Raw genomic sequence first — 23805 nt, forward strand, 5'->3', positions numbered from 1 at the left:
AGATGCAAGCAAATCAACCTGAATGAGCAAGGTAATCAACTGCCTATCATATAAGCCTTTATCAATAACACAGGACCATGTGTTAGTGGAGAGCAGAAAGGACATGGTAGACACACACACACACACTAGAGAAACACAGATGCACACACTTGCCCTCTCCCTCCCCTTAGCATTCACTTCAGATCCATTTGCTGTTTCCTGAGAGCTACACTAAGACAAACAAATGAGCTTAAAAAGGTAATTGTGCCGAGGTGGAACAATGGAGGAAAGAAGGGTGTGTGTGTGTTTGAGTGTGCACGTTAGTGACAGAGAGCGAAAAAGAGCGAGTGAGAGAGAGCGGAAGCATGCATGTGTGTGTGTGCTCACACGTGATTTGTTAGCAATTGTGCATTTAGACGACTGTAATTTTATTAAGGTAGGTAGGTGAATACTTATAATTTTAAGGTACAAGCACCACTAGTATGGATGCATTTTTGCATGCATTCAATTTAAGTAAGGCTGTGTGAGCCTCAATGTACAATGAACATAACTGGATGTGTGAGTATGTGTGAATGTCACTTCATAGAGGTTGTGCACAGTACAATCCAGTACTGTATGTATGCAGTGTGTGTGTGTGTGTGTGTGTGTGTGAGTGTGAGAGTGAGTGTGTGGGTGAGAGAGACCCTAGCGAAGGTTAAAAAGAATAGTGTGACAGTGGAGTCCTCCCTCTCTCTCAAATGATGCCAGCCATGTAGGGAATAAACCTGACCAATTCCACCCAGATACAACCGATACTCAATTCTAACATATCCTGGACTTTCCAGTGACCGTTTTCTCTTCTGTCCTTTCTCAAAACAACCCTTCCCTAGTCATTATACTGCACACACTAATGACTACCATAACGATCCTCATACATTAGTTATGTCCCTGAGCTCTACACACACACACACACACGTGTGCAAACTCCCACACATGAATACGCACAAGCATACAAACTGCGGTTTCCTCTGATATTATCTATGGGAACTCTGTCACTATCAAAGGCCGTGCTCTCTGACTATCGGCGCTGTGATGTCCTTGTTTATCTCTGGTTGAAAGCCACAGCTCAGTGCTTTGGAGATAAACTGGTGAAAGAGAGACACAAACTCATCACTGTCATTTATTATATTTCTCTTTTCCTCTGTTCTGTCCTTTTGTTTATGGGAAAGTTCATAGATAGAATACACCTGCATCCCAGGGTTAGACACACACACACACACACACACTCTCTCCCCCTTCTCTGCAACAAATTTACATTCACAAAAACAAACGCTGGCACAAACAAGCTCATCAGAGGAAGCCAGAGCTTGTTAGCGCCAGGCTATAATACATGCATGCTATGCTCCTCTCCCTTTTTAGCATCCCGTGCATACACAAACAAACACATCCATTCCTCTGAGGTGGTGGAGGGAGGGAACGAGGGAGAGGAGAAAGAGATGGAACACCCACTCTTTTCTGACTAGTCGTAGATCAACTTTTGGTCTGAAGAATCTCCTCACTACCAAACTTGCGTTCCTTTTTTTTTGCCATATAAATGGCAAATTATTGGTGATAAACGAAGCCAATTGCTGGTGTTGAAAGTGTTTTTACTGCAAGTAAGATAGGTGAGTTCTCTCCATTTACAAAGTACAGTTCTTTAAACTCTATACGCATCGAATCCATTCTTAAATCGGAACGAAAATACTGGAGCACACTGTCAATATATTGGTCATGGCTTACTGTATATCAGGTTAGGTTGTGCATCCTGGCTCCTGGGACTGTGACAACTACAGGAAGTGGAGACACACAGTCACACGCCACAGGGAGTCACATGTCCACCGACAGACTGGGATATTATGGTCTCTTGGGGCACTAGCCATGGGCGGCACTAACAGACAGCAGCGGTTGCCATGGAGAGACACACACACCCGCCTAGCCAGGTCTCTACAAATTCAGCTTGCAGAGTGAAGTCTCTGGGCGGCTACTGGGCAGGAGTCAAAGGTATGGTGGACTAAAAACTCTCTGGCAATGGAACTCTCTCTAGCACACACAGAGACACAGAGAGAGCGAGCGAGAGATGCACACACATAAGAGACAGGTAGTTACAGATATGCAAACACAAACATGCTTATGAAATAAGAGAACAGCACACAAACAAACCTTGTAAACATATCAACCCATGCAAACATGTGAATATGTAGTTGTGTGTTCACACACACACACACACCCTACCTGAGTGTGACCCGGCTCATCTTGGCTGTGGTGGGGATGTCAAGCCTCAGTCGGTCTTCGGGTTCTCCTCTGTGGGTCAGTGGATGGCTGTCATCCTGTGTACACACACACACACACACACACACAGTTAGCCAAGTCTACTGTTGGTATCTCAGTCCCTCGCTCTCCACTAGTCCACAAACAGGGACACCAACCAACCAACCAAACAGCATCTTCAGTTGATATCAATCACCGAGTCAAAGACCTTTAGACATGACAATGGCCAGATGGACCTGGGTTCCAACCTCATCCGTGAGTGTCCCTCTCTCCTCCGTCAACTCGATCTGTTCTTCTTTGTTTTGCTCTCCTTCCATATCGCTCAGGAGAGAGGCTCATTTTAAGTCATGCATGCTAGCACCACAAGAGCAGCTCCGGAGTGAAATGTAAAGGAAAGAGGAAAAAATATATTAAATAAATAAAAACGTCGGAATCAGAGTGTTGACGGACGAGAAAAATAAAATGGGGAAAAAAAATGACGACCTTCTGCCTAGTCACTTTCATTGTGTCACCAACCTCCTCCATTGTCTCAACCCCCTCGTAATGACACATACAGGGGGGCCTCCCACTTACCCCTCCCCGATCCCTACGCCCTTGGCCAGCCAGGACCCTCGGTCCAACCCCTGCTTCTCCTCTCCTAAACACACATCTCAACACCACCACAACACACAATGATCCGTGCACAGATAGAGAAATAGTGGCCCAATTATTAGGCCCGCTAAGCTGTTATCCACAATGGGCCACATGTTACCATGTCTCCATTGTTATTGTGCATCGCCCCTCGATTCCTCCATCTCATCCATTAAGAGTTCTGCTATATTCACACGGCCCAGGGAAAAATGGACAGAGAAACAGAGAAATAAGGGGAGAGGGCGAGTGAGAGGAGGGGGGAGAGGACAAAAGGCTAAAATGGGGTTTAACCCTATACACTCGTCTGAATTGGTCTATATGGATAGGGGTAAATTTAAATGTTTCTTACAGAAGAAATATGCATAAGCATGGTAGCAATTGAAAGGGGACGTGTTGGAGATAATGGGAAAATTATTAGACCAAAGTTGAGGACACAACAGTTCACCTGACAAGACTGAATCCAAACATTACTGTTGATTTCATGTGCATTTTACATTCTGTACTTTTTGCCACATTTGTTGATAACTAAATGTGAAAATACTCTGGATACATTCAGTAACATGATAAGAATATTATTGTTAAATGTGGGGGTAGGTGCAACATAAGACAAAACATTTTGAAGGGTTTGAGTGAGAAGACTAACTGGTGTCTCCCAGTGGCCACACACACTTCTCTAAAGTGTGCACATTTCCTAAGTTATTTCAACGCACTTTTATGACTCAAAGAACAGTCAACAACACGTTTATTTTAATTTTAAAGTTACTCTTCTAGCTGTGCCGTTGAGGAACTAGAGCAAGCACACTTGTAGTTGTTTTGTTTGGAACAGAAACCCACCATCACACAATTACTATAGTTGTTAACACAATCCAAAACACCACCCATTTTAAATAGCAATCTGCGTCAGGTGGGCATCATTTGAAAGCTTGTTCAATTGACAACATGACTAGCTAAATGAGATAATACTATCGTACAGGGTTAGGTTTTCACAAGGCAATTCAGAGAAACAGATCGTTATTTGAGCGCATTCAAGTGAGTGTTCCACAGCTAATTTTCTTAACAATAGACTTAACATAGGCTCATTCTGTTCAGAACAACCCAGGGTATGACGGCATGTCATCTTCTAACTGTGCATCAAACATTGTGATCATAAACGTTGACACGAGAGTTTTATGATATGGAAATGTGAAGTGCACGTTTGGACTCACGGGAGTTCTCTTCAATGACAGCATTACGACAAAAAAGTTGAAAAAGTGGCCCAATTACCGGGAGGGATGGGGGCAACTTCTTGTTGCGGTGCTCAAACTGCCTTATTAATCATCTCCCATGATTAGTATCCAATACATTCTAATAGAAACGCAATGACGCTTGGATTTCATAAAGTAAATAATTGTATGCCGTTGTGTTTTTTCTTCTTGTGACCGTTTTTTCATCTGGAGAAATTAAGTATTCTGTGGCCAAATACATGCCGGGGCCAGCGAGAACGTACATGACAAATGAGGTGTGTGTGTGTGGTTGTTGTCATACGCATGAGAAATGAGGTGTGAGTGTGTTCTCTGGGAACGCTTCTGTGATCTGCTAAACGTCAGATGTGGTGAGAAATGGTGTGTGGGTCTGTGTCGGGGAGTACTTTCCTGTGACCCTTGAACCCTGTCATATCCATCACAGAATTGCCCCTTACTCACAGCTGAAGCATTATCCCTCTAGGGAAGGGGTCAGGACACACACACACATACACACACACAACCGTACTACTGACGTGATCTCCTCTGCAGTAAAACCACACCAAAACTGCTGCCCTTTAAAACTTTCCCTACACTCACGCCCTTCGCTCCTTTTTTTTTTAAATGCAGGGTGATTGGGGGGTGTCCTCGGATGGGGCCACAGTGTCTCCTGACCCCTCCTGTCTCAGCCTCCAGTATTTATGCTGCAGTAGTTTATGTGTCGGGGGGCTAGGGTCAGTTTGTTATATCTGGAGTACTTCTCCTGTCCTATTCGGTGTCCTGTGTGAATTTAAGTGTGCTCTCTCTAATTCTCTCTTTCTCTCTCTCGGAGGACCTGAGCCCTAGGACCATGCCTCAGGACTACCTGACATGATGACTCCTTGCTGTCCCCAGTCCACCTGGCCGTGCTGCTGCTCCAGTTTCAACTGTTCTGCCTTATTATTATTGGACCATGCTGGTCATTTATGAACATTTGAACATCTTGGCCATGTTCTGTTATAATCTCCACCCGGCACAGCCAGAAGAGGACTGGCCACCCCACATAGCCTGGTTCCTCTCTAGGTTTCTTCCTAGGTTTTGGCCTTTCTAGGGAGTTTTTCCTAGCCACCGTGCTTCTACACCTGCATTGCTTGCTGTTTGGGGTTTTAGGCTGGGTTTCTGTACAGCACTTTGAGATATCAGCTGATGTACGAAGGGCTATATAAATACATTTGATTTGATTTGATAAATGTTAGTTTCAGTGTTTGGAGGTGAAATATGGCCTACGTCCCAATACAGTGCCAATAGAAAGTCTACAACCCCTTGAACTTTTTTCACATGTTGCCGTCTTAAAATGTAATCCAAAGGGGGATACAATTACAATTACCCCCCCCCCCCCCTACAGATCTACACAACCTACTCCACATTTTCAAAGTGAAAGAAAGTCTCCACCCCCCTGAGTTAATACTTGGTGGAAGCACCATATATATATATATACATACATATACACACATATATATATATATATATACATATATACATATACACACACACACACACTGAACCAAAATATAAATGCAACAATTTCAAAGATTTCACTGAGTTACAGTTCATATGAGGAAATCATTCAATTGAAGTAAATTCATTAGGCACAAAACTATGGATTTCACACGATAATCACAGATAACTTTAAAAAAAAATGGGCCTCACAAGAGCAACAGGATCTCGTCACAGTATTTTTGTGTATTCAAATTGCCATTGATAAAATGCAATTGTGCCCATACCATGACCCCACAGCCACCATGGGGCACTCTGTTCACAACGTTGACATCAGCAAACCGCTCGCTCACACGATGCCATGCACATGGTCTGCAGTTGTGAGGTCAGTTGGACGTACTGCGGCGGCTTATGGTAGAGAAACAAACATTACATTCTCTGGCAATAGCTCTGGTGGACATTCCTGCAGTCAGCACGACAATTCCACACTCCCTAAAAACTTGAAATATCTGTGGCATTGTAATGTGTGACCAAACTGCACTTTTTAGAGTGGCTGTTTATCGTGGCCAGCGCCGGTGTAATGTACATTTTGTTGGAAATCAGTGATGGATGGACTGCAATATTCAAACCTTGACTAGACCACTCAGGAACACTCACCACCTTTTGGAAAGCCAATCTGGTGTGTCTTTGGCATCTACATTTGTGTAATTGTTTGGCTGAAAAATTAAACTAACCCAGGGTTAGGTTTTCAGAAGACTGAGGTGGGTTTTCCTCAAACTTTTTATCTGGGCTTTGCTCCTTTTATATATATTTTGATGCTGACAAACTCCCCAGTCTCTGTCGATGACAAGCATACTCATAACATGATGCTGCCACCACAATATTTTAAAATAGAGAGGGTTTCACTCTGTTGTGTTGTATTGGATTTGACCTAACCTTGTAGTTTGGCTGCCAAAAGGTGCTTCAACCAAGTATTAACTCAGGGGCGCGGAGCCTTAAACTTAAATATCTTATTGAATATTTACAAATGTTTATAGTTTGTAAATTTTTCTATAACCGACTTAGAAAATGTGGAGTAGGTCGTTTTAAAAACTTTAAGGCAGCAAAATGTGATAAAAGCTCAAGGGGGTGTAAGACTTTCTTTCTCACGGGCAGTGTTCACTTCCCTAAAAAAAGCCCACCGGAGTGTGTGTGTGCATATGTGTTTTTGCATGTGCACGTGTGTGTGCGCAAGTGTGTGTAGACAGCTCCAGGATGGAAAGGTTTCACCTGAGCCGCCTCGGCAGAGAGAGGGAGCAGGTCCTGCTACGTTTGATACCTCACTCTGTGCGACTTCCGAGAACACCACCGTAGCAGAAACATCTATTTGGGGACGAACTGGGATGTTTATGGCTGCACTGACCTTAATTACACAATCTTACTTTCGCCATTCCCTCTTCAGAAAGAGAGGGAGAGAGGGAGGGGAAGAGAAGGGGAGAAACTTAATTGCATACTCCTCGCGTCCTCGCCTCCTTCTCAAAGCCCATTGGAGGAGAAGGTCAGATGGGAGGGACCTCTGGCTTTTGGATCCGATGAGTTTTGAGAAGGAGATGAGAGATGACCCGAGGAGTATGCAGTTGAGATCTTCCCAAGGAAAGAGATTGAAAAAGATGAGGGAATGAGACGGAGAGGGAGAGAGAGTGAGAGAGCTGGATCAAAAGGAGGGAAGCGAAGGATGCAGTAGAGGAGTACGGATGAGACGGTAGTGCATCGGTCCTTGGAAAAAGAGTACGTCCCAAGTGGCACCCTATTCCTTACATTGCGCACTACTTTTGACAAGGTCCCCCATAGGGCTCTGGTCAAAAGTAGTGCACCATAGGAAATACAGTGCCATATGGACTGCAGCCTCAATCTTGTTTAAGGGCGTGACAGTAAGGGAGCTAGGGTTGCCACCACATACAAGCTATTCCAACTGGTAAGGCCAACAGCCGTGGTGTAGCCTATGGGCGATACGGATATCACTTTCATTGATATCTACATACTGTACCACATTGATGTGAATCACACTGCTGCCCTCTATTAGCTGTTTGCGCTTTACGGATTGTGGTTGTTGTGGATGGCTGTTCACAAATGTGTTTGCGTATTTTAACACAATAATGGTTGAATTTAAAAGTTTATAAGCTGCCAAACAATCCTTGTTTTTGCGACCAGGGGACAGTCAGTGAAAAAAAAGCGCTTTCGCAACAGCTGCATAGTGCGGATCCCAGCTGACGGAATAAATGTTAATAAATCCTCCCTTCTAAACTCCTCCGTGGTATTGTGCTTCATACTGTCAAAAACAAGTTCATTTAAGAAGACCATCTGTGGGGATTTTATTGCTCAATCTAATAAGTGCTGATTAAAAAAAATCTCTAAAGGCCTAATGGACACACAGTCAAACATGCACACTTTTAAAAGACTTAGATAGCTGCAAATTATCGCGATTGCAAAGTGTCACCAACAAAAACAAACAACAGGCCTATAGCAAATGCAGCATATAGCATTCATTATTCACATGCAAATAGCATTTTTTCGGTAGTGCTCAAACCATCCCATTCAATGAAAGCAGCATTTATTTTTCAACTTGAAGCAATGAGCCCAATCAGTCCTCCATGTAAACAAAATCATAAACAATAGAGTGGGCTAATACAGCACAGTTTTACAGCCCGAATTCAAAATTGATTAAATATTTTTCTCTCACACATCTACACACAATAACCCATAATGACAAAGTGAAAATGAGTTTTTAGAAATATTAGCAATCTACTGAAAATGAAATACAGGAAAGTAATTTACATAAGTATTCACACCCCTGAGCCAATACATGTCAGATTCACCTTTGAAACTGTGTGTCTTTCTGGGTAAGTGCTTTGCACACCTGGATTGTACAATATTAGCACATTCTTTTTTAAATTCTTCTAGCTCTGTCAAGTTGGTTGTTGATCATTGCTAGACAACCATTTAAGCCTTGCCATGGATTTTCAAGCCAATTTAAATAAAAACTGTAACTAGGCCACTTAGGAACATTTAATGTATTCTTGGTAAGCAACTTAAGTGTATATTTGACCATGTGTTTTAGGTTTTCCTGCTGAAAGGTGATTTGGTCTCCTAGTGTATGTTGGAGAGCAGACAACCAGTTTTTCCTCTAGAATTGTGCCTGTGCTTAGCTCTATTCAATAGATTTTTATCCCCCCAAAAACTCCCTAGTCTTTGCTGACAACAAGCATACCCATAACATGATGAAGCCATTCATTTATTTGCCACATTTTACTTTAGTACCGTATTGCAAACAGGATGCATATTTTGGAATATGTGTATTTATGTGTATATGTGTACGGGCTTCCATATTTTCACTCTGTCATTTAGGTTAGTATTGTGGAGTAACTCCTATCACAGCCATTAAACTCTGTTTTAAGTTGTTTTAAGTTTAAGGTGTGCGTAATGGTGAAATCCCTCAGTGGTTTCCTTCCTCTCCGTCAACTGAGTTAGGAAGGTCGCCTGTATCTTCGGGTGTATTGATACACCATACAAAGTTAAATTAATTACTTCACCATGCTCAAAGGGATATTGAATGTCTACTTTTTATTTATTTATACCCTACCAATAGGAAGGTGCCCTTCTTTGTGAGGCATTGGAAAACCGCCCTGGTCTTGTGGTTGAATCTGTGCTTAAAATTCACCGCTCAACTGAGGAACCTTGCAGATAATTGTATGTGTGGGGTACAGAGATAAGGTAGTCATTGAAAAATCATGTTAAACACTATTCTTGCACAGTTCAGGCAACTCACTGTGACTTGTTAAGCAAATCTTTAGTCCTGAATTTATTTAGGCTTGCCATAACAAAGGGGTTGAATACTTCTTTTTTATTTATCAGTAAACATTTGTCAAACATAATACCATCTTTACATTATGGGATACTGTGTGTAGACCAGTGACTCAAAATCTAAATGTAATCCATTTTAAATTCAGGCTGTAACAACATGTGGAAAAAGTCAAGGGGTGTGAATACTTTCTCAGGGGGGGTCTCTCTCTCCCATCCATCAGAAAGAGAGAGTGACTCAGATTACGCAACAGTCCATCCCATCGTGCGGGAGCCAGCAGAAGGACAGACAAATAAAATGTGATTTTACTCTTGAGAGGGTGGCGGCATCCCTTTTTCTCTCTCAATCCATGATTGTGTCCCAACTATCTCTTCTTCATCCCAAAGTGTTATCTTGTTCACATTCCTTCAATGATTTGAAAAGAAAATGACTGGTATAAGAAAGCCCATGCCGCCTACACCAGTCCAATGCTTTTATAATTATTGGTACGTAACGTATAAGTTTATAGGACAGGGGCCAGTTACACACATACCTTAATATACACCAATGTAAAATGTGAAAACAAAAATATTGGGAAGCACTACCTCAGAGGAAAAAGGGCATAAATAAATAAAAATCACACAAGCCACGCTCCATGATCAGACAGAGACATACTCAGGGATGCAAACTGGTGAGGGCCCAAAAAGGTGACACTTTTTAAAACTTTTTTTTTACACTGAAACATGCAAAAAAAAATCCCTGCTAGGGGGAAATTCAGGTTAACTAATTAAAGAACAATTAAAATGATCTACATGATCAGTCTCTGTGTGTAAAACAAAAAGTGGTTAATGTGAACCTAGCACAGCTAAAAACTAAGGAAAGCAATCTAATGTTATTTGTTGCCTAGACTTTACTGCAAATGACACTCAAGTCTTGAAAAAAAACAATACACTAATATTGCAGTTAGTCATGACAGCCTTTATAATAGAATGCTTGTGACCACAGACATCTAAATATTGCACTTGGGAAAAAAACATCTTAACCCTAGGATTAAAATGACCCGGCCTAATGTTTTCTAATATTCCAGGAATTCCTGGAATAATGAATAATGTCTTTAATGTTCTAACATCCTAGTTGTGTTTTTTTTAAATGTCTTATTATTTTACGTAAAAGTAGTTTGAGCATCACTACCTCATAACATCCTGAGGAGCTGCCCAGGGCCTGTGCTGGGGTCAACCGATGTGTCACCAAAAGTTAGTGACATCATCATTGAGGAGGTCCTAAAGTGTACAAATTTAGAAGGACGGAGAATAGCAACAGCAAAGGGGACAGAGGTGTAGAGAGGTCAACAAAGAGGTACTAAAGGCCTTTATCGGCATGGAGAAAAGGTGGGATGTCTCCAAACGGGAGCTATTTTTGGATCCACTGCAGAATCCAATGTCACCATGTCGGTTGGAAGATATGAGGATATCCGTCGCTACCGGAGGCTTGATGACAAGAGGACCAGAGTGTTCAGAGAGGCAATGGACCACCTGTCAGCATTCCGGTGTGTGTGGATAAGAAACTTTCTTCCAGACGTGACGCTTGGCATTCCATCCAAAGAGTTCAATCTTGGTTTCATCAGACCAGAGAATCTTGTTTCTCATGGTCAGAATCTTTTAGGTGCCTTTTGGCAAACTCCAAAGCGGGCTATCATGTGCCCTTTACTGAGAAGTGGCTTCCGTCTGGCCACTCTACCATAAAGGCCTGATTGTTGGATTGCTGCAGAGATGGTTGTCCTTCTGGAAGGTTCTCCCATCTCCACAGAAGAACTGAGGCAATGGAAAGATGTGGGGTGATGAAAGAGTCATGCCACCACCACTCAGATCAGCCAGGGCCAGAAGAGGTGCCAGCTCTGCCCAAGCGCAAAGGAAAGAAAAGTCAGTTGCTAGTGTTCTCAGTGCAACCCACCCGTCTGCAAAGAGCACAGTCACATGCTTTGATTTGTAACAAATGCACAGACTAAGACAGCATAAGTAAGCATCACAAACACGCACACTTTTCTGAATTCACAATTGTTAGTGTTGTCTTTTATATTGATGATGAACTTTGGATTTTAAAATAAATGTTTTGAAATATTATAAAACATGCTTAAAAAGGTGATTTTATTTTTTGTTTTTCACACTAAAAGGTTGAATGTGAACCTTGGATTGTAATATTGATTGTAAGAAAAATATGCTAATATTTTCAACAGCTGTTATAATTTTCTTAATATGTTGTCATTGAAATGTGCATAAAATTGTTGAAGAGCGACTAAAAACATTTCAAACAATAAAATAATTATTGAAAGGTCCAAATCATCACTCAAAATAATTATGTTCAAAAAAAGGATAATATTTTAGACCCATATAAATAAAACACAGATATCACATTATCGGGTCATTTTGACCCAGCATATACATTCTTGGTGTGCCATGTTTACTATGCATCCTAGGGTTAAAGTAGAAATAGAATGGAACAGGTGTTCTATGTTTGCTCTATTATAGTGGCCACTATAGTAGACATTGATCAAGTGCACAAGGATACATGTGTGCAAAAATAACCCCCCTCACTCACACAAAAGTGTTACTGTCAAGTTCAACACAACAAAAGCAATATCTTTGGGCTACACTGCACATTATTACATTGTACACTTTCTGCCTGTGGACATCTGTTCTACGATGTGCCAGCAGAGCATGATACCGTGTTGGCATAATCTCTTTCAGGCAGAGAGTACACCTGGCATACCCCTTTTTATCCACTGTATTGAAAGGGGGGGAAGTGTGTGGCATTTCTTTCACCTCTATTGGCATCCAGCATAATAAGCAAGGCCCAGCTCCAGCTACACTTGATCCCCGAATTCACTTGTTTAACAAGCCAGTTAACACCTCATTTTTCATTTAATTCTCTCATTCTGAAAATGAACCACATACTGTAGAGGGAAAACATTAGATCAAAGCTTACTAGTTGAATCCAACAGACGAAGAACTATATAAAAAAAAAAGAGATATACATGAAAAATAATTATTGGACACCCTTTTTCTATAGTGAACCGGTTTCACAAGCTTTCCACGCGTTAATTAACAATCATTTTAAATTTAAAGATAGGCTCTCGTGGAATAACCGTTTATGTGCACCACTCAGAATGGACGGACAAGCACACAACTTTTCTGTTGCTGATGAAAATCGCCGAAATGTGGGAAAGAAACGTAAAACAAAACTAAAAGAATGGAAAGACAGGCAAAGGAAGACCTTTGGATGCGGGAAAACCCTATACAAATCGCAAGGGTCAAGAAAAAAAACTGGGAAAAGCTATCCAAGAGGTATGTGGAAGAACCGTATATCAAACAATCAAGCTAGCTATCTATAGAGTACAGTAACTAACATGTATGTTCTGGGTTGTCTAATTCGTAACTATAGAGAAAACATATTAGCTAAAGTTCGTTGGCTACTAATTTATACATTATCGTTACAAATGTTATTGCTAGATAATAGAAGAAACATAGCCAGCTACTTTATCTCCATCCACCGGATGATTCGACATGGCTACAGTAGCTAGCTAGTTATATGTAACGTTACACTGTATCCTGTAGGGAGTGCACACCGAGGGTCCATTGAGGTGGCAAGCTGCATATTGAAATGGTGCGCAAGTTGATCATCTTCAGTGACAGATGCTGTGGGCAGAATAACAACTGGCGGATGCTCAATCTGATGTCGATGCTCGTCTCTATGGGTTACTTTACCCAAGTTGAGCAGAAGTTCATGGTCTCTGGTCATTATTTTCTTCCTTGTGATCGATCTTTTGCCACCATCGAGAAGAGGCGCAAGGTGTCAGTCCTTTATACACCTGATGATGTTTCAAAGATGATACTTGAAGCACAACCAGCAAAACCATTCAAGGTGATGAGGATGCAATGTGAAGACTTCCGGCACCTCCCAGATTCTGTCCTCAAGCGACCAGCTGGACTACAGATCACGTCAGTGAGGTGGTTAAAAGTCACAGGTATTGCACAGAGAATAGTTGTTTACTAACATCCCATCAACATGCAACATGTTGTTCTAACAATAAAATATCCTAATGCTTGACTGTGAAAGTTGTTTATTGATGTCAGGAACTTCAAATGTTTCTGTTCTAATTTCAGTTGAGGATCCTTGGAATCTGTAGGGATGGAAATCGTGGCTGATCTCCAAACCAAAACAAGGAGCTACACCTCAACCTCCCTATTTTGCAAGCCACTACCCTAAAGCATATGAGAGTCCTCTGCCCATCAAAAAAAATACAAGTACCAAGATCTGATGACCATGCTCAACTACTTGCCAGCTGCTGCACGCTCTTTTTATGAATCACTGCAGAGTGAATAATTTGTTGTTAAATCAAGCTACATAATTAACCGTTTTTTTCTGTGAGTTTATGATCCCTGAACCTACATAGTATGTTGAATCTGAATACATTTCAGAAGACATGTCACCCCTATTGTAGGAAATTAAATGTATAGTAGGTGTTTTCTATGTGAATCAATTTAGGTATGATTTGAACCAGCACAATATATTTAATTAATTTAATTTTAAGATGTTGTTCCTAGTGTAGAAAATGCATTGTACAATGTGTTCTGTTGAGAATGATTTTGTTTGTGATCATTTGAACCTTTTTTAATCTGAATGAATTAAAAACAAATAAGTCATCACATACAGTATGTGAGTATTCATTTGATCTTGATTTAAAAAAAAAAAATTAATTACAAAATACAGTACATCTCTCTGTCACCACATTTAGCATTAACTCTAAGCAGTTAATAGTTATTTACTGCTGTCACCTCAGTGCAGAAGGACATTTCTTGCCTTTAGCATGGGTTTAACGCAATTCACAACTTAATTGCTGATCATAGTGTTAAACACAAAGAGAATGGTTTTCTGAACGTTTTGTAATATTGACCTTAGGGACCTGCATATTGGTACATCACATTGATCAATATTTGATATTTACAAGTTGTGCTTGTTTTGATTGAATTCATTTAATTCTATTCTATTTTGGTAGTTATTCTATGGTATGTTCACATTGAGGGCTTCATTTGAAATGAGACTAAGATTTCATGACTCAACTTTTAAGACAAGTCATCAGTGCTAAAGTTGATAGACCACCTTTAACTGAACCTCCATGCAAATGAATTAATAACATATTCCATATAAGTGATTTACATGAAGGGCATCTGTAATTGAAAGTACTTAAAACATCATATCAGGTGTTAAAAAAGGACATCTTACAAGAGTCATGCAAAACGTCACATATACTGTTCTTCCACAAACTGAAATCATCACTGGAGATGTACTGTTCTTCCACATTCTAGAAATGAAAACGGCAATAAAAAAATTGTTGGAAGATATGGGTATGGTGAATTATTTGTCAGCCATAAAACACCTAATGTGGTACACACAATTAATAATAACTGATTATCTTAAAATGGAAAAATTGTCACATATGGTTCTTGGTCTGTAGGATTCAGTTAACGAACCAACTGCTAACATTTCACACAGATTGCCAAGGTCCAGTAACAGGCTGACTACACCGCTCGCGACACGTGCAAGCGTTGCAAAATACATTTAGAAATCTATATTATTCAATTATTGCACCCACACTGCTCGCGCACGCCAACGAGCGTCTGCGTTGCCAGAGGCGAGCCGTGTGGGTGCAATAATTGAAAAATATAGATTTCAAAATAAATTTTTGCAATGCTCGCATCGCATGCAGTCAACCTGTAAGGCTTCTCACCTACCTCTCCGTTATCGTTCAGGGGACGCGCTGCTGTAACTGCATTGCACGATCTGCTGTCTTGCCAGAGCGTGCGCTGATTCTGTAAACAGCAAATTGGTTGTCTCTTCTCTCTACTGTCGCGTGCGGCATTCTGTTGTTATGTGAACGATTGGCTGAGCCTTGGACACAGACAGTATTGCTCCAAACATGCATCACTCGTTCACTTACAGCCAGTAATGATCCAAAGCCCCCACCCCATACCCCACCCCCACACAAACTTTTTCTCATCGGATCTACACGATTCACGTAGGTCACCTATTTTGGGTTCAAAACGGCAAATTTTGCCAAAAGGTGACTAGTTTGCATCCCTGCATATTTTATGTGCTGTGAGACCCTGGACAAAAATAACTCTGTGGTTGGGAGGGGGGGGGGGGGGGGGGGCTTGGTGGAGAGGTCTCACAGAGGGCCGCAGGTGCTGCTAGCCCTGAGGATTAAAAACAACCTCAGAGAGTGGAAATTACTGAGACCACAGGGCTGCTCGGAGGAAAGGAGGTTTGGGGGGGGGGGGGCAGAATGAGCTAGAGGGTGCAAGGAGGAGGGAGAAGGGGTGCTAGAGAAGGAGAGACATGGAGGAGTTACAGGTGGCAATAGCCTGCAGACTAGGAGGAGGGAATCGGAATACAATAGGTGATGCAGAGAGCGTTCCCAAACGGAAAGAGAGGGAGACAGGGGTAAAGACAATGGAGAGACATAAAGAGTGTCAAGCGAGACAGATCATATTTCCATGACCCGGTCACGGACTGTTTGGGAGGCTGAGGGAACATTGTGTGTGTATATACGCGCTCGGCTCTGTGTGGAGCCTCTTACAAGGAGTGACTGTAGGAGCCTGCTTTCTGAAGAGTGTACAGGTGTGTGAGGCAAGGATGGAGGTATAGGGGTATAGGAGTACAACTGCATGTCCTCCAACGCAGTGACAGGGCATCAGTGACTTGTCTGGGTTACAGGACGTAAGTTGTCAGATGGTGAAAACATAGTCAAATCTCAAAAAGAGAGAATAAATAAAGTAACCTCTAGACCAGGGGTATTCAAATCCTACCCTGGAGGTAAGGGCCAAAGACTAACTTTTCTGTATACCAGCCACTGTGGCAGGTAAATAATCTACCAGACACTCAGATTTTTTACCAGGCAAAATGTTTTTTTTTTTTCAGTATAATTGCACCAAAAATCACATGAGCATACTTAGTTTTAAAACAAGAAATGTATTACTAGTAACAATGTGGTATACTGCTCAATTTCATTTAATATTATTTTAACCAAAATATCACAGAGGCAAAAATGTTGCCCCTTTAAGGTTACTTTTTGGTAAGAGGGCCACTCAAGTCATCACTTGTTCCTGCGAGAATCTCACTAGTAGAGGCTGACAATGTCTCTTTTTGCTAGCAGTGGAAGCAACATCAAACATTGTAAGGCAACCTTTTGAACAAAACAATGTAAATTGAAAAGAAATGTGAGGACAATGTCTCACTTTAGTAGACTTGAGTAAATTAGACCAACTTTTATGCCTGTGCGCATTGTTTCTAAAAAACTACTTTTTCAGTACTTCACTGTCTGTGCTCACAGACCCCAGACAGATAGTATTGCTGCATGAGGTGGGATAGCTATAACGGTAGGAGTCCGATTTCTTTGGCTTGCTGTATTTTACTCAGCTGAGCACAGTTTTCTACTTTAAGACAGTCTTTCTCACCATTTCAGCTGGTCTGGCATTGAGGTCATCAGGGGGAGTTGTCACAATTTCCAGTGGTGGGGCCAGGGCAGAGTCACTGCTGCTCCTCACCAGTAGAGGGATGTCTGGGAAATACCAACACACACAGAAAGAGAGAGGGAGAGGAGGTCAATGTTGTCCATCAATGCAAATGTGAGCCTCATGCAGTAGTACACTGATTGTGTTTGTGTAAACTGATCTACGCTTGGTATTAAGTTAGGCACTGTTTTCCAACAACACAAATCCACTGTAAATCTGCCCAAGATTTTGAATTGTCAAGATATGATTTCAGTGCCTTTTTGACAGGAGGATGAAATAAGCATCGGAGGGACAGAGGGAGGGAGAGAAAGAGCGAGTGAGCCGGGACACAAACACATACTTTGCGCCCCCCCACCCCTCCTTAAATGGGAAGTCAATCTGATCAGCAGCTGCTGCCCCCCCCCCCCCAAACACATCCATGCCTTGCAACCTAACCCACTCCCCCTTATGCAATCAAGCCAATTACACCACATGAAACGGCTTGGGGTACCAGAGAGGTACACCGAACTACGGGGGAGGAAAATATTTTTACTCTGCTTTTAAAAGCGGCATCAGGGCCAGACCTCAAATAGGCCTGGGCTAACTCGCAAATGGCACTCTATTCCCTATGTAGTACACTACTATATAGAGAATAGGGAGGCCCTGGTCATAAGTAGTGCCCTACATAGAAAATAAGGTGCAGTTTGGGACACATCATGTGAAACCACATCTAAAGAGCTGTAGGGGCAACTGAGCTTTTTATACGACTGTAACCTAAAGAGAGTTGGTTAGACCTGGAAGCCACAGAGGAGCGAGATAGAAAAAGGCGAAGGAGAGGGAGGAGTGAGGGAGAGAAGCCAAAGTGATCCCTCTGATCTTTATAATCCCGTCATCAATCTCACTTTAAAGGGGAAGAGGCTAGGTCTTTCTGGTCCAATTGGGCCAAAATAAAAGACGGATGAGTATCAAGTATATGAAAAAGTTCAAAGGAGAAGAAGTGTTACTGCACTGTATCGGCCAGTCCCACTTTGCTCCTTTGACCTTGCTTTGATGTTAGGACTATGGTGGAATCTCCGTCCCTATGGTAGCGGCTGTATGAAAGGCCTAAAGGATAGATCCTCTGCAGAGACAGGAGTAGGGGCCAATCATTTTTATTTACCACATGACCTGACCAGGACAAGCGCTCCTTGCTCTAGTGTTGACCCACCCAGGCTGCTGACCACATCAACCAAGCAAGTCACCCTACACCATACAGACAACCTCAGACCAGACCTACCAGGAGGTGCTCTCTACTAGAGTAAATACACACACACTTTCAGAGGCAGACACACACACACACACACACACACACACACACACACACACACACACACATCTTAAGGAATCCAGAAATGCCTCCACCTTAACAACCAATTTCAAAACCCTTACAGTGCTATGCTCCTATAAAAGACCTACCATCTGGAAGCCCATTTTTCCAACGATTTACAAAGAAACAGACACATTAGAATAGTGTCCCCAATGTTTAACCGAACACTGCTTCTGTTAGGCGATGATGTATTGTCTGTCTGTGAGGTAAAGCTCTGTGTTTAATCCTCTCTATGTCACTTGGATCCATGTCCTATCTGTCTATCACGGCAATTGTCTGTTACTCTCTCTGTGTGTGTGTGTGTGTGTGCCTTTCTCTCTCTCAATTACTCTAGGTTCTCTGACTTAAATGAACTAAACTGTTCTTTAAAAAAAATACTTCCGAACATCTAAAATGTTGCTCATGACATCTCGAGGCAGAGACGAGGCAATAACTCTAGGTACACCCCAAACCCAGATTATTCCCCACTGACTTTTCCATTTTTACACATAGGGTCGATATTTAAAAAGGGTTCTGTATATAGAAGCAGTACCCTAGTAAAACCTTAATGGACAGCTTTACAACCAATATTGTCAGTCTCTCTTACTGGTGGACCTACCTGCATGACATCTCAATATGACTTAAACACAAACTAAAACACATATGCATTAACACTTTACGTTCACACACACACACACACAGCTCGATATATATTTGTTATTATTTTATTTAACTGACTTGCCTAATTCAATAAAGGTTAAGAACAAATTCTTATTTACAATGGCGGCCTACCCGGGCCAAACCCTAACGAAGTTGGGCCACTTGTGTACCGCCCTATGGGACTCCCAATCACAGCCGGTTGTGATACAGCCGGCTGTAGTGATGCCTCTAGCACCGAGATGTAGTGCTTTAGACCGCTGTGCCACTCAAGAGCTCCTAATAAATACACGTGGAGTTGTATTATAACCGATATTTGACTACGAGTATCGACTACGAGTATCAATTTTGTTTCCATTACCGATCAAAACAAATTGTCTCATGCTGTCTCTGCAGCAAGATGTTTGGAACATCAAATTGCAATATCGAATTGCAATACATGCAGTGCCTTCAGAAAGTATTCACAAGCCTTTTCCTTTCTCACATTTTGTTGTGTTACAGTTTGCATTTAAAATGGTTTCAAATTTAGATTTGTGTCACTGATCTACACACAATACCCCATAATGTCAAAGTGGAATTTAGTTTGTGGTACATTTTAGAAATTAATAAAAAATGTTAAGCTGAAATGTCAATAGGTATTCAACCCCTCTGTTATTTTGGCAAGCCTAAAAAAATGTGCCAAACAAATTGCATAATACGTTGCATGACCTCATTACATGTTCAATAATAGTGGTTAAAAGTGACCTCATTACATGTTCAATAATAGTGGTTAAAAGTGACCTCATTACATGTTCAATAATAGTGGTTAAAAGTGACCTCATTACATGTTCAATAATAGTGGTTAAAAGTGACCTCATTACATGTTCAATAATAGTGGTTAAAAGTGACCTCATTACATGTTCAATAATAGTGGTTAAAAGTGGATTTCACCATAGTGTAGGAGATTTAAAATGGTTATTCCCATCACACTTCAAATGATTAGAATAGTTCACAAAACAGAGCATCCAGGTTAAGGTTCAGAGGCGCAAGCTCGCGAACAGGAATGTTCCAAGTTCAGACAAAAGGAGGAAACAGATCGCTATGATCGCCAGGAACCATACTTTTGATTTATATTTTCATTTGTTGCGCTACTAGTACTGCCTGTTGAGGTTAAGGAGGTAGCTACAGTAGCTGAATGATATTAACATCTTCGGTTTTTATTTGATTAAATCTACTTTATTTCATCTACGTGCTTACATCACCTACTAACACGCTGGTACTACCCGTAGCTCCCGTTCTCCTCAGTCCGTGAAAACACAGAGAGAAATGGGTGTCGCTGATTACTACTGTGTAGAAGTCCATAATGTGAAATCCAGCACACAATAAATAAATGGAAATGTGAGACAGAATGCGTTTTACTTTCCTCCATGCTCCTCCAAAGAACAACTTGACAGATGGTGCATTGAAGAATGATGCATTCCAGTCCTGACGTTTTCATAATACCATTGCAGGTATGGTTATATCGTCTATGAATTGCTATTATACAGTCTGTGTATTGAAGTTTGTTTATTACTGTAGTCTATACAGTATTGCTTTATCTATAAATGTGATTGTGTGGGTCCGTGAAAACAGAGAGAGAGAGAACAACTTGTCAGACGGTGCATTGAAGACTGATAATCATTCCTAACCTGACTTTTCATTCCTAACCTGAAAAGTCAGGTTAGGAATGATTATCAGATCTACATAAAAGCCCAAAAAGACAGCCATGGTGTCGCTCTTCATTTCTTGGTTCTTCTGTGGTACATATAAAGACCGCTTCAATGAGGCCAATGGTGATTTTAATGGTTGTGAAATGAGAAAACGGAGGATGGATCAACAACGTTGAAGTCACTCCATTACATTAACCTAAATGACAGAGTGAAAAGAAAGCATGCACAGAATTAAAATATTCCAAACCATGCATCCTGTTTGCAACAAGGCACTTAAGTAATACTGCAAAAAAGAGTTATGTTTGTGGCAAATCCAACACAACACATTACTGAGTACCACTCTTCATATTTTAAGCATGTGGTGGTTGCATCATGTTATGGGTATGTTGTCATCGGCAAGGACTAGGGATTTTTGTGGGGGATAAAAAGAAACGGAATCTATAAGCACAGGTGAAAACCTGGTTCAGTCTGCTTTCCAACTGACACTGCGAGATTAATTCACATTTCAGCAAGACATTAACCTAAAGCACAAGGCCAAAACTGGAGTTGCTTACCAAGACAACATTGAATGTTCCTAGTTGCCTAGTTACAATTTTGACTAAAATCTACTTGAAAAATCTATGGCACAACTTGAAAATGGCTGTCTAGAAATGATCAACAATCAACTTGACAGAGTTTGATGAATTTTGAAAAAAATAATGGGTAAATATTGTACAATCCAGGTGTTCAAAGAGACTTATCCAAAAATACTTACAGCTGTAATCACCACCAAAGGATATTCTACAAAGTATTGATTCAGGGGTGTGAATACTTGTGTAACAGTTATTTCTGTATTTCATTTTCAAAAAATTGGCAAAAAACACATTTTCACTTTGTCATTATGGGGTATAATGTGTAGATGGGTGTGTAAAAAAACAACAACATTTTAATCCATTTTGAATTCAGGAAATAACATAACAAAATGTGAAATAAGTCAAGGGGTATGAATACTTTCTGAAGGCACAGTTTCGTATCGGCGCCTAAGTATCATGATAATATCGTATCGAGAGGTCCCTGGCAATTCCCAGCCCTACCAAATACCAGCTCAGACTACTCAGTCATGGACAAAAAGCACTTCAGAGTCCTCCCAGGGAAAGGTACCTATGATTTTGTTAAATGAAAAAAATTTCAATGGGAGATTAAATTTTTTGCTTACGTGGGATTGAAAATGTGCTTCCTAAACCGAGGTATTTAGGGAGAGCGAGGGAGAATCTCAATTGCATATTCTTCACGTCCTCTCGCCTCGCCTCCTTCTCAAAAACCCATTGGTTGAGAAAGCCAGAGGTCCAACCCTACAGATAAACGTCTCTGACCTCTGGCCCTAAAGCATAGGTTCATGGGAGATCAGAAGGCCCAGAAGAGAAGGGTAGTAGATTGTTTAGTCTTCTCTGTCTCAATGTTGAGTTTAATGATAATCCATTGAGGAGTATGTATCCTAATGGACTGCTAATTCTGTTTGTAATCTGTAATGGAATTTTGAATATTCGAAGAAAAAAAACTCTTCAAAACGGTTATTGAGCTAATCTAAACTAAGGCAAAGCCACAGATGAAATAACCATTCCCATTTGGCATGCAGTCCTGGGTGTGAGTGTACACGTCTCTGTGGGAGCGTGTCTGTGCGCGCCCAGAGTGATCTTGTCTAGTCAGATCAATAGAACCCTCCTGCCCAGGGTGCTTGTGGGACGCAGTGATAAGGACTGTCATCCCCTCTCGTCGACAGGAGAGTGTGTGTGTGTGCGCTCAGTGCAGTACAGGGATCGATGCAGGTCTAATCATCCAACTGGGACTCTGCTGGGGCTCAATCACAATGTTAAAACAACCAAGTTCCAATCCTGTCCTCTACACTGCTATAGCACATCCACACACAGCTGTCAAATTGTACCACTAAACAACACCCAGTGTTATGACTGGGGCCAGAAGTATTTCCTCACCACATCGGCTAGCGAAGGAACTACTGTTGTCTGCCGTTATCTCGCTTTCCAATCAAGGTGCATGAATTGAGGAGAAACTGAAGTGAAAATGCACTCACCATAGGAAAAAACTATGAACAGAAGAAAAAAAAACGGTGCCCTAGTTACGGCACATAAGTAGGACATCATGACCGATCATAAAACAAGACCATGTACGCTGAACAAAAACATAAACGCAACATGTAGTAAAGTGTTGATTCCATGTTTCATGAACTAAAATAAAATATCTCAAAAATGTCTCCTAAGCACAAAAAAAGTACTTCGCTCAAATTTTGGGAACAAATTTGTTTACATCCCTGTTAGTGAGCATTTCTCCATTGCCAAGATAATCCATTCACCTGACAGGTGTGGCATATCAAGAAGCTGAATAAACAGCATAATCATTACACAGGGGCACCTTGTGCTGAGGACAATAAAAATCCACTCTAAAATGAATAATTTTGTCACACAAAACAATGCCACAGATGTCTCAAGTTTTGAGGAAGAGTGACGCCGGAGGGGAGGGCTGCCGTTTTATGGGCTCCAAACAAACTGTGCTATTTTATTAGTCTTTTTGCATTGTTTGTAACTCATTTTGTACAAGATGTTGCTGCTACTACTGTCTCTGATGTCCCGAAAATAGTTTCTGGACATCAGAACAGCGATTACTCACCTCGAACTGGACTAAGATTTTTTTTTTTACGAGTTTGACGCGAAGGACATACTGCTTTGTCAAGACAAGGCCCAAATTTGTCATAAGGGGGAAGAGGGCGGGGTAAATTGTAAGAATTTGCAGATGATTAGGTTAAACCCCCAATACGCTCAGTATTATTGGCCAACGTGCAATCATTGGAAAACAAACTGGACGATCAAGACTATTCTACCAACGGGACATTAAAAACTAATATTTTATGTTTCACCAAGATTTGGCTGAATGACGACATGGATAATTAGGGCTGGCCGTCTTCTCCATGTATCAGCAGGACAGAGCAGCTACATCTGGTAAGACGAGGGGCAGGGGTGTGTGTCTATTTGTCAATAACTGCTAGTCTAATATTAATATTAAAGTCTTGAGGTATTGCTCGCATGAGGAAGAATACCTCATGATAAGCTGTAGACCACACTATCTACCAACAGAGTTCTCATTTATATTATTCGTAGACGTCTATTTA

At 41.3% G+C, this 23805-nt stretch overlaps 1 pseudogene; it reads right to left on the reverse strand.

Moving 5' to 3' along the window:
• LOC139372283 (partitioning defective 3 homolog B-like) overlaps positions 1–23805 on the reverse strand; it is a 201501-nt pseudogene that overhangs the window by 115162 nt on the left and 62534 nt on the right.

The sequence above is a fragment of the Oncorhynchus clarkii genome, chromosome 18 (genome assembly GCF_045791955.1).
Source record: "Oncorhynchus clarkii lewisi isolate Uvic-CL-2024 chromosome 18, UVic_Ocla_1.0, whole genome shotgun sequence".
Taxonomy (NCBI): Eukaryota; Metazoa; Chordata; class Actinopteri; order Salmoniformes; family Salmonidae; genus Oncorhynchus; species Oncorhynchus clarkii.